Consider the following 11,354-nt stretch of genomic DNA (forward strand, 5'->3'; position numbering starts at 1 on the left):
ATTAAAAGCCATTGACTTGACTTTTGAATATATCATTCAATTCCATGCTTGTGCCCACCATATAAACGCGTCTAACACGTCCTCTAGGCTAGTTTTACTGTTTGAGTTCCAGCAGCGTTTGGCAGCTTCACTGTAACCTCTGTCGGAATAGTAAGGTTCTATCTCTGTTATATCTCCTTCTTTTCGTTGTTCAGCACATCATCTTTAATGTATTCAGCCTCATGCGTCGCCTTTGTCATAATCTCTTAAATTTCTAAATTACTAACCTCATTGGCCATGAAGTTTTTTCAATTGTGCTCTTTATCCTCAGGAGTAGTGTCAAGTGTGATTGGAATTTGTAACATATAATTTTCCTCAGGGGCGTGTAACAGATCACCGAGTTGGGATAACTCATCATCCTATTGAAGATATAATGTAGGGTGAAGGCTTGGATAATTTTGTTGATGCTCTTGTTTTAAAATGGGAAATGGATGCAATTGCATCTTTTACTGATACCTCTTGATACTCATGGTAAATTCTTCTCATAAATTTCATCACGGGGCTACAATTTTCAATAGTTCCAGCAATGTCTTGAGGATCAAATCAATTGCTTGGCACTAGCTCGTACAATTCCACATTTTAAAGTTTTTGTAGCATTTATTGTATCACTAAATATTTACACTTTAATCAGTAACCTCCATGCATGCCAAATTAGTTTCAACCATAAAGCAATTTATATCTGTATACTTCTCCACAACTAACCTAGGTATTGTATGCATATATTTCATCTCTATTTGAAATCCCTTGAACAAACCAAGAAAATCACAAATAATGTCACCTTTGTATTACATGTGGTAGTGCTTAGTTACCAAAGCATTTGTTGGTACATAATTAGTCGAAGCATGTGGGTGCATGTTTCTTTTCTTCATTACAAACACAAACATTTTAGTTTAATCCAATGGCTTTGCTCAATCGTTTATTGCTTAATCATTTAATGTTTAATGCTTATCATATGAGCCCTGTAATATCTAACGCCATAGAATTTTAGGGCTGCCAGCCGGCATCCCCACATTCCATATGAAATCATTTGAACATAGGGAGATCTCCAGAAAATAAATGATTTTAGAGATAACTAAAATAAATGTGAGTACTTCAAACTTATCATAAGAAGGAAATCACTTATTATTTTCTTTTTACCATTATGGATGATTTCAACTTTCAACTTCACCAAAAGACCAAGGATGCGTTGAAATATTTCACTATTTTGAATGCAATTGTAGTCAGTATATTCTAGGTTTAAATGTGTCAGATTATAGTAATTCTAATTTTTGTAGATACACTGCTGGATATTTTTTGTGTAGATATTTTGTATTCAACATTTTGATTTTGTTGATAAGTTATCCTTCTCTAATTAACATACTCTTTCAGATGGAAATAATTAACATACATTGTCTATAAATCCACATTTTGCAAACATATATGCCTTCTAGAAATTATAGGATCATTTTAGTTACATTTGAAAACAATAATCAAGAAAAACCATATGTGCAAATATAAACATTAATCACAAAATTTCCAATTTATTTGCAGATATATTTTCCTGTGAAGAAAGACCACGCTTGACAATATAAATGCTGAACAAAATGAGACAATGGATGCATTGTGGGCTCAGTTCCGAAGAAAACCTAATAAATGTTATTGTCCTTGCAAAAAGTGTAAAGGGTTAAAGACTCAAAGAATTCTAATCACAACAGCCCAGAGTCATTGTAGGCAACATGGTCATGTTGAAGGGGGCCATGATTTTCATCCATTGCTGAATGTGGATTTCGTATTTGATGCAAGAGCATCTTGCATGAAAAAATTATTGGCAAAAAAAAAAAAAAAATTGAAAAAAAAATAATTTGGAAAAAAAAAAAAAAAAAAATCTGGAGGAGAGAGAAAGTGACGAAAATTATAGGAGAAATAATAAATAAATAAAAAGGGAAAAAGGAGAAAAAGAAAAAAAGAGGAATTTCTATTTTCGAGGTGCATAGGTGGCATAAAATAAAAAAATGAGAAATTAGTTGTCATTTCATTAATCAAGGTGTGTAGGTGGCATCTTTGAAGCTTGTGGAAATTTTCTTAAATCTTGCATTTAATATTTGTTGTGATCCATAAAGGAAATATAATTTTCTAATTGGGCCACATGGTGGTGCTTAGTTGTAATTCTAGAAGGTTATGGAAGTTGTAGAAGGTTGCGGAGGAATTCTAGAAGGTTGTGGATAAGTCATGCATGGGGTGGTAAGTGCCTATTTAAGCAAGGCATATGAGCATTTCTAAATCAAGCTCAACGGGAAGCTTGAGGAGTAGAAGCTCGAGAAGAAGGTGAAAGCTCAAGGAGAAGCTTGAGAAGTAGAAGCTCAAGGAGTAGCTTGGAAAGGTGAAAGTTGTGGAAGGTGAAGCTTGGAAAGCTTGGAAGTTGTGAAAGAGAAGGAGGAAGTGAAGAGTGAGTTTTCCTGAGTCTGTAGACAGAGCGTACCATCATCAAGTGATATCAGAGTTGTACCGTCATCAAGTGGTATCAGAGTGTACCTTCATCAGTATTGGAGGAACATGGAGGTGTGAATATCCAAGATGAGGATAACACTCTCATGGAAGAAGATGATAATGTGCCAGAGGACATGATTGAAGAAGATGGTATTGGGGCAGGTGATGAAGAGGCTCACAATGATGGTACTAGCGAATTTGATAATGATGATGAAGATGGTCTTGATATACCTTTACTTGAGAAGGCACACAAGCCCTTATACGAAGGCTCCCAAACAACTCTGCTCTCGGCTATAGTGTTGTTGGTGAATTTAAAGGTTATGAATGGTATATCCAATGTAGCAATGTCACGTATGCTGAGGTATGTCATTTTTGTCATCTTCAATGTTAGCATACAATTACTATTCATTATATTAACAATGCATATTTGTTGTTGTAGGTTGACTAGTGAGTTTTTGTTACCACCATCAAACATTTTGCCTCGTTCGTACCGAGAATTATCTAACATTATCTCCTACTTATCAATGATTTATGTGTCTTAAGTTTTAGCATATTACTTCAATAATAAATACACCTTCAAAGTTCAGAGTTCAGACAATTCTGCTTTTCATCTTCCTACAACTTTTTTTTAACTTTTGCTATCTCTAGTCCCTTGTGGACATTAATATAATTTTCTTTCTTTCTATACACAAGGTCTAGTTTGACTGTTTTCTTTTGAGATTTTATCCTGAAGTTCATTTGGTAATGCTAAACTGTATTGATCTTTAAGCTTCCTTTGGAACTCAATGATTTCTTTTTTTAGGGTGATTTCTATTTACTTGTTCTGCCTGCAGTTTCCATCGTCTTCTTTCTCATGGTACATGACAATATCGTAGGCATAATCTTCTTGGTTAATTGGAATATGCCTTCTGATCCATGCCATGTAGGATCCAATTTAAGTCCTTTGTATGATGATAACTTATAAAGTGGCTATAAACCCCAGATGTAGTTCCTTCAAACAAAGAGTAGCACAAGAAATTTATTAAGTTTTGCCATAATCTATACAATATTTATTAATTATTGTGCATTATAGTCTTTATTAATTATTGTGCATTATGGAATATGTGTAAATGGTATTGCATCTGGTCCAATTGAAGGTATTACTGGAATGAGCATACTTTCACCCAAGGAATTCTTAGGTGATCTTCAGAAAAACCAACCTCTTTATAAAGAAGGAGAAAAATGGGATGTTGCTATGGCGATCATCTATTTGGCATCTGACACTGGTTAGTATCTCTTGAACCTATCTAATAATCAATATTCAAATCTACAACTCTGGCCTCATGTTGATATTTGCCTACAAGTCTACAAAATAATGTTTGAATAATATAAGAGGGCATTTGTTGATTTCAAAGTACATCATTTCAAAGTACATCTCTTAAAACCAGCTGACAATAGTCAAAGCTCTTGGTGCATAGCAACGAGAGTATAGCCACCAATTGTTCTTGTTCCTTAGGGGTGCCTGTATCAAGAAGCTCTGCTATAGTCATGATGCAACCATTAGTATTGGCAATCGCTATTCTTCCATCTTCAATGGTAGCTAGATTATATAAGATGCTAATGCAAATTTCAGTAAAATCAACTTCACAGACAGTGAGGAGATGAACAATCTTGGAAACAACATCTGCTGACACCATTGTAGACTAATTTTCAGCATTTGTGGATAAATGATATAATGAGTTTAGAGCATCTTGTCTACATTGGTAGGAGTTTAGGAGTTTGAGCTTAGTAGTTTAATTAAGTAGTGGCTACTATATATTACATTAAGATTTCTTCTGGGAAGACAAGACTCTTTATTGTTATAGATTGAACATTGGGATTGGAGCTGCCTTGAGTAAGAGAGGTCTTAGGAGGATAGCTATTGACTGTAGGATCATGAGGGTTTGCATTGGTGATTTTCTTGGTTGATTTAGCTGACTCACTCTGCCTATTTTTATTTTTTTCCCACTTAGTATGACAGAATAGGAATTTATAGGAAGTTCACTTGATTTTCTCTAAGAAAACAAGCTAATTAGGTCTCATTTTTTCAAAGCTGTATGCGTTTTGTATTAGAAGTGGGAAATCAGTCATCATTAATTTGTGTACGAATAGATAATCTCAAAGCCCTTAAAATAAATTGAAGCAACATGCTTCTTGTGCAACATAGAACTGACATTATGAAATGAAGATGTTGGATTTGATTGGAAACAAGTTAGGAAGCAGTGCATGAAATGAAAAAAATCAATAAAAGGAATCAGAAAAATTGCATTTAAGAGAAGATATATCAAGAAGATGAATTAGTCGTCGCTTATTTTGTACTAAATGATACTCTAGGAATCAATTATTTCTCTGATGTATGGATCATACCCACATCAAGAGAGTTCTATAAGTGTCATGCCAATTGAATGAGAGGAGACGTGAAGCTCATCTAGACTCTAGTAACATCCTGGATAACAGAACAGTGGATGGAACTGGAATTAACTCATTTGATTTTCCAAGTCATGAGGCATACCTTCTCTAACAAAATTTTAACCCACTTAGTACACCAGTACAGAAATTTATGTGAGCTTTGTGGCAAGGTAAGCATATTTTATGATGATATTGTTGTAACTGCCACACAAGACAAGGGAGAAAAATGTGAATACAACAGGGGGGACAAGAAAGAAAGAAAAAAATTATATCAACTTGTGGAATCAATAACTACAGTTGTTTTCTAGGATTTACTTGGAACAAACACGAAAGTACTCGTTGCCAGTGTTGATCCATATGGAAATTTAGAGTTCTGAAAAAAAACCAGAACAAGCCTATTAGCTCAACTTCGTGTTCATAATTTTGCAATTACAACTCAAAATGACACCATTCAAAAAGTGCATCGGAAAGTTTCACCAATTATAACATAAAAAAGAGGTGCAGAACTTTGATTGCCACACATCTCACACTATGTAACAACATGAGATGCATGGTTGTATGATTGATTATGCAATTATCCATGTAGATCAAAATATAGACAAGGTGATTTGAGATAAATCAATCTCACACAATGAAGTTGATTTCTCATCAAGTTCTAGCACCTCACCTCACCCCTAAGACATTAGTCATTGATTCGAGATTAATCAATGATGGATCACAGAGATGCGTATTAACAGTAGTTGTGATGTTCTTTCTACTATCATCCACTCCCCAGTAGCTCCATGATCCATCTTCCTTATTGAAGAAAGCTAACCTTCCATTACCTTCTGTAAGGATGCAAATATAATTCCTCATTGTCAAGAATCTGTGCTTGGATAGACCATCAAATAATAGCTACTTACCCGAATTCAAAATCCCATACTCTGGGACATGCTCCTCTTACCATAAGATGTGCTTCATCAGATATTTAGAAATATGCATATGCCAATTGTGCCAAGGATTAAATGATGTCATGTTTTCACTACCCTCTCAACTCTCAAGTTTGCATTCAATGTAATAAATTTAAAGTATCTAAAGGCTAAATAATAGTGTTCTCTTTAAGGGGAGCAAACAGTGTGAGGTGGAAAGGTCTTTAGTGTAAGTGTTTTTTAAAATTGCTCTTGGTGTTTCCTGTTGTATTGCATTGCTTACCCTTGCTATCAGAAGTGGTTTTATAAGTTTTACAGAAGATTTTTTTCAGTTATGTTTTCTCCATCTGGATTAGTTGAGTTTTCCTTTGCTGTTGAAGCCTTGAAGGTTCTTTTTAGCTACATTTTCTCCATGTGGAGAGAAGTGGACAAGTATTTTTAAACATGACCAACCCTTTTCTCCTTTGGTTTTGAGGAGTCGATCCATTCAGAGGCAATTTTCAACCATTAAATTTATTTGTTAATAACAAGGGTGGAGATTGCAGAGAGGTTTGCTCATGCCGGCATATCTTCAAATTTGATGATTTATCTCACAAGTGTTTTGCATGAAAGCACTGCAACTGCTGCATGCAATGTGAACATATGGTCAGGGGTACAATACATTTTGCCTTTTTTGGGTGCTTTTGTTGCTGATTCATATTTGGGTCGGTACTGGACAATCCTTGTTTCTTCTCTCATCTACCTACTTGTTAGTATTCTTTTCCTTCACAAAATCCTTTTCCTTAACGATACAATTAATGGGTAGAGTAATTTGGAATAAAATTCCTTAACCAGTATTATCTACAGATTTAAGAGTTTTTGTGAATAAAGAAACTGAATATGCACTTCTTGGAAACTGAATCAGATGTCCATTTGCTTTCAAAGTAGCTGAATAAGTTTTCATTTTCCAGTGTTTTAACATGCCCAAGTAACACTTCATGCAATGCAACATGGCAGGGGCTAATCTTGGTGACTCTATTAGCCTCCCTCAGGAGTCTCAAACCCTCACTATGCAAGTATATGTCAGAGTCTTGCTCCAAACTCAAAACATCACATTTTAAGATTGGGTTTTTTTTCTTCTCACTCTACTTGGTTGATGCTAAAAACTATCCCACGATCCCAGAAAAGAAAGCAAACATTTAATATGGATTGTGAAAATCTGATAGACTTAGATGATAAGTTTTGTGTTTTCAAACTAGGAATGGACCAAATTGGTCGTGGTTTAATATGAGGCTGAGGGGAATTTCGGAATGTCTGCCAAGTTTCCATTATAGGCATGCCAAACAAAAGGGATGTTGGATGCAATTTCAAATTCTAGTTCAGTAACAACATTTGGGAATAATGCTAGTTCAAATGCTTGGAGTTCTCAATTGTGTTTGTTTTGGGCCTATATGCTTGGGAGATTCCTTTTTGATGAAACTCATAGTCTTGTTTTTTTAGGTTTCTTGACAAAGCAACAATTGAAGATGAACTAGACTTTGAGTGCAAAACAGCATGCAATTGGAGACTTTGCACAGTACAACAGGTCGAAGAGGTAAAACTCCTCCTGGGCATATTACCCATTTGGATGGCATGTTTAATGTATGGCGTTGTCTTTGCACAATCCTCAACATTCTTCACAAAACAAGGCAGCACAATGGATAGAAAAATTGGTCGACATTTTGTGATCCCTTCAGCAAGTATGCAATGTTTCATGAACATATCTATAATCCTATTGCTCCCTGTCTACGACCATATCTTTGTTCCAATTGCAAGAAGATTATCAGGGAATGAGAGGGGTATAACATTGCTCCAAAGGATAGGAACTGGTATGTTCATTTCTACCATTTCAATGATTGTTGTTGCAGGGGTAGAAATTAAGAGAATCAATGCAACAAGGGATAGTGGACTCATAGACATTCCCTCGGCAACAATCCCAATAAGTGTTTTTTGGCTACTTCCACAATATGTTCTTTTTGGCATGGCTGATGTGTTTACAATGCTAGGAATGCAAGAGTACTTTTATGATCAAATGCCAGAAACAATGAAAAGCTTGGGTATTGCTATTTATTTGAGTGTTTTAGGAGTTGGTAGTCTCCTCAGTAGTTTCCTCATTTTGATCATTGAGAAGGCTACTTGTGGAAAGCAGGAGCATTGCTAGTTTGCAAACAACTTGAATAGATCTCATTTAGATTACTTTTATTGGCTTCTTGCTTCTTTGAGTTCACTCAATCTGGGCATGTTCATGACCTTTGCTAGCTGTTACAACTACAAAGAGACTGCATCTACTGACACAGAGAATGCTTCCTAAAAACTAACTTCATGTTATACCTATGAGGGGTGACACTAGTGCTTACATTACCAGTTTTACTATTCTAATTTGTTATTTAAATTTTATCATGATAGTGTAAATATTTTGTTTCCATCAACCACATCCATATCATTGCTCAGTCTTTTTAAGCAAGAATGTTTACATTCGTTCCTCTACGATTGACAGAGAACATTTTATTAAACAAAATTTTACTATGAATTATTTCCTCTCGATTATTTGTTCTCTACATGAGTGCATTTTTTTCAACATATAATTGACTGAGAATAAATATATTTTCTTACAATTGTTCAATTGAACCCCTTCTTTAGGTCTAAGTGATAATTGAAAAGCTCATTATTTCTCTTAATTAGACTATTTGAGAGTTATTTTTTTATTCATAATCCTTATTAGGCTTAAAAGTACAAATTGTTGTTCATTTTTAACACCTAATTAAATAAGTTGAGTTGTAACTTATTCAAAATGTCTAATTAATTTAGATGTAGATTGTAGAGTGCATGCACACATTGGTTAGTTAGGTTAGACATAAATAAATATGAGAGAACAAATAATCAATTGCACAGCTACTAGTGAACAACTTTGGGTAGTAAGTGATTCTATAATTGTGAAAAAACCAAATCAAGTGTATTTACCCTTACAAACATAAATAAATCTTGCATATTCATTAGATTCTTGGCATTTTTACGTCAAGTTCACCAAAATGGGGACTACGAAAAGGGGTTACACATCACATGATATTAAATGCGGGCCACAAAAAGCTAAATAGCATCGTGATGGCATCAAAAAACCCATAAAGATAAAATGTAGACAAGCACAAAAATTCAAGCAGTTAATTTTATGTTTGTTTTCTGTTGTTGGACTTGAGATTGACAATAGTTGCCTTTTCAGGTAATTTCAAAGCTTCATTTGATTCTTCGGCCATTTCTCCTCAAAAGACTGAAGGAAGAGGTGGAACAGAACCTCCCAAAGAAAAAAGAAATAATCCTGTATGCAAATATGACGGAACATCAATAATAGATACAAGAGCATTTAGTCAATAAAACACTTGAGGCCTACCTCCAGAGTAAGGCAGAGAGAGGTAGGGTAATGTGTTCTCTAATTTTAAAGAGTTATTTTGTAGAGCTCCTACATAAGTTGTGTTCCTTTATTAAATTGTACTATCATCCATTTAGCCAGTCTTATTTTCTTGAATAGTAAAAGCTTGGTATGACTTCCTTCATCTGTTTCAGGAACATGTATCAAAACAAAGCTAAACAATTTGATGATTCAACTGAGAAAGAACTGCAATCATCCTGATCTGTTGGAATCATAGTTTGATCAATCAAGTAATGTTTTAATTAGTAATTAAGCTTGGTTGTTTTGAAACTAATTACTAGTGGGACAAATTGATTTAGTGTTATGTCTAACATTGAGCTTTCTCTTCAGTTGATTACCCACCAGTGGCTCAGTTGGTTCAGCAGTGTGGCAAATTTGGCTTATTAGATAGACTTATATTGCATTTGAAAGCTCGAAAACATAAGGTACCAATATCAATTTGCATTAGTTAACCTTCATTTTTACTGCGCCCTTAAGTTTCTTGTACTGATTTCAAGTAATACAGCAATCAAGAGAAGAGTTTGCTTGTTGTTCTCAAGTCTCTGATTTGGTCCTAGATATTTGTTAGATTTTTATTAGCATTCTAGAAGTAATGTTTAGGTGCAATCGTTGTCCCTTATAACTCTTATTTGGTTTCCTTTGTACTTGATTTGTTTAGATTCCTAAAGGAGGGTTTAGTTTGTGGCATAGTAGGAGATAGTACGCTACAGTGACCTTAGGAAGTTTCACTAAATCCATTAAATAATACTGTCAGATAGAAACTCAATTATATATATGTATTTAGAAGTTTACATAGATATTATCTTTATAGTTGAAGAATCAATCATGTGATATGTTCAGTGAGATTTAGACATTCACATGCTGCCCACTGCACACAACCCAAAAAGCACTGAGTCTTGCATGTGCTCCTTTACAAGATGCCCACCTTCTCTTCATATGTTTAATGTATTGAAAAGTCTTCTAGTACAGATGGGTCATTCTCTTGCAGTTTATTTTGAATCTTTTCTCTCCGAGAGAATGATGGAATGAGATATTAAAGTTGCAATAAGATCATGCAGTAGTGTTTCAAGGTATTGTTCTTCTTGTGTGTGTGTAATGGTTCACAATTTCATGATTCTGTAATCTACCTGTTTGGCCTAACTTTTTTGGATTCTACAGTAGTATTTTTGCTCCAATAGTATGGACAAATGAATTGTGTCATCAGTATTCTGAAGCCTGTGTGCAAGTCTACAAAGAGATGGGTGTCAAGGTTATAGATTCATTACTACACTCAGGAATGGGCTCATCTTCAATCTTCAGAAGATTGAATATGAGCCCATTCCCGACTATGGTAATGAATCTCAAAGCTCCTTCAGCCTGAGCATATCATGTCCTTCAGATGATCTTTTGAAGCTGCTTCAACATTGTATCCTTCAGACTTTAGAAAAATTTATGTGATATGATTGTGAATGCTTTTCTGGAGATAAGTTTTACTCAATAAATTGTGAAGTGCATGGAATCTTCTATGATTAATCCAAACAAATACATATGCCCCTTTACAAGTTAATTATTTGTTTGAGTATATATAATATATTTCTTGATAGTGTCTTTGGTTGATGTGCAGCATCAAGATTTGGGTTCTAGTATTTCTTCTACAGTCGCAATGAAGGATTGTATATTACTTGCAGCTTGTGGAGTAAATGAGATTCTTCCTCAGAGTCCTGAATTTCCAGTTGATATCTTCACTTCATGTCTCACAAAACCTATTAAAATTGTATTGCGATGGTATTATCTTATTCTCATACCTCTAATCATCTCATTCTTTTTACACATGATTGGGAAACTGCAATTTGTGATGCGCTAATAGCTAGCTCCTTTGCTGGGTACAACAACTGGACATATTAGGGAGTGAATTAATAGCATGGTTTCTCGTACAAAATCAATTTAATATAGAGTTTTGGTAATGATTGTTTATCTATCTTGTATCTTAAATTATTCTCATTTCCCTCAAATATGTGTCGCAATGGATATAGTGTTTACATGTATCATAATATTGAAACGATTCTCTGAGGCAGGGAAAAGTTGTTTACTAT

At 34.6% G+C, this 11,354-nt stretch overlaps 1 pseudogene; it reads left to right on the forward strand.

Annotated features, from left to right (window-relative positions):
• Nucleotides 1-6,366: 6,366 nt before the first annotated feature.
• LOC149567108 (protein NRT1/ PTR FAMILY 5.4 pseudogene) lies at nucleotides 6,367-8,169 on the forward strand (annotated as a pseudogene).
• Nucleotides 8,170-11,354: the final 3,185 nt, after the last annotated feature.

Source organism: Cupressus sempervirens, chromosome 3 (assembly GCF_028749045.1).
Source record: "Cupressus sempervirens isolate cs-2001-9-10 chromosome 3, ASM2874904v1, whole genome shotgun sequence".
Classification (NCBI taxonomy): Eukaryota; Viridiplantae; Streptophyta; class Pinopsida; order Cupressales; family Cupressaceae; genus Cupressus; species Cupressus sempervirens.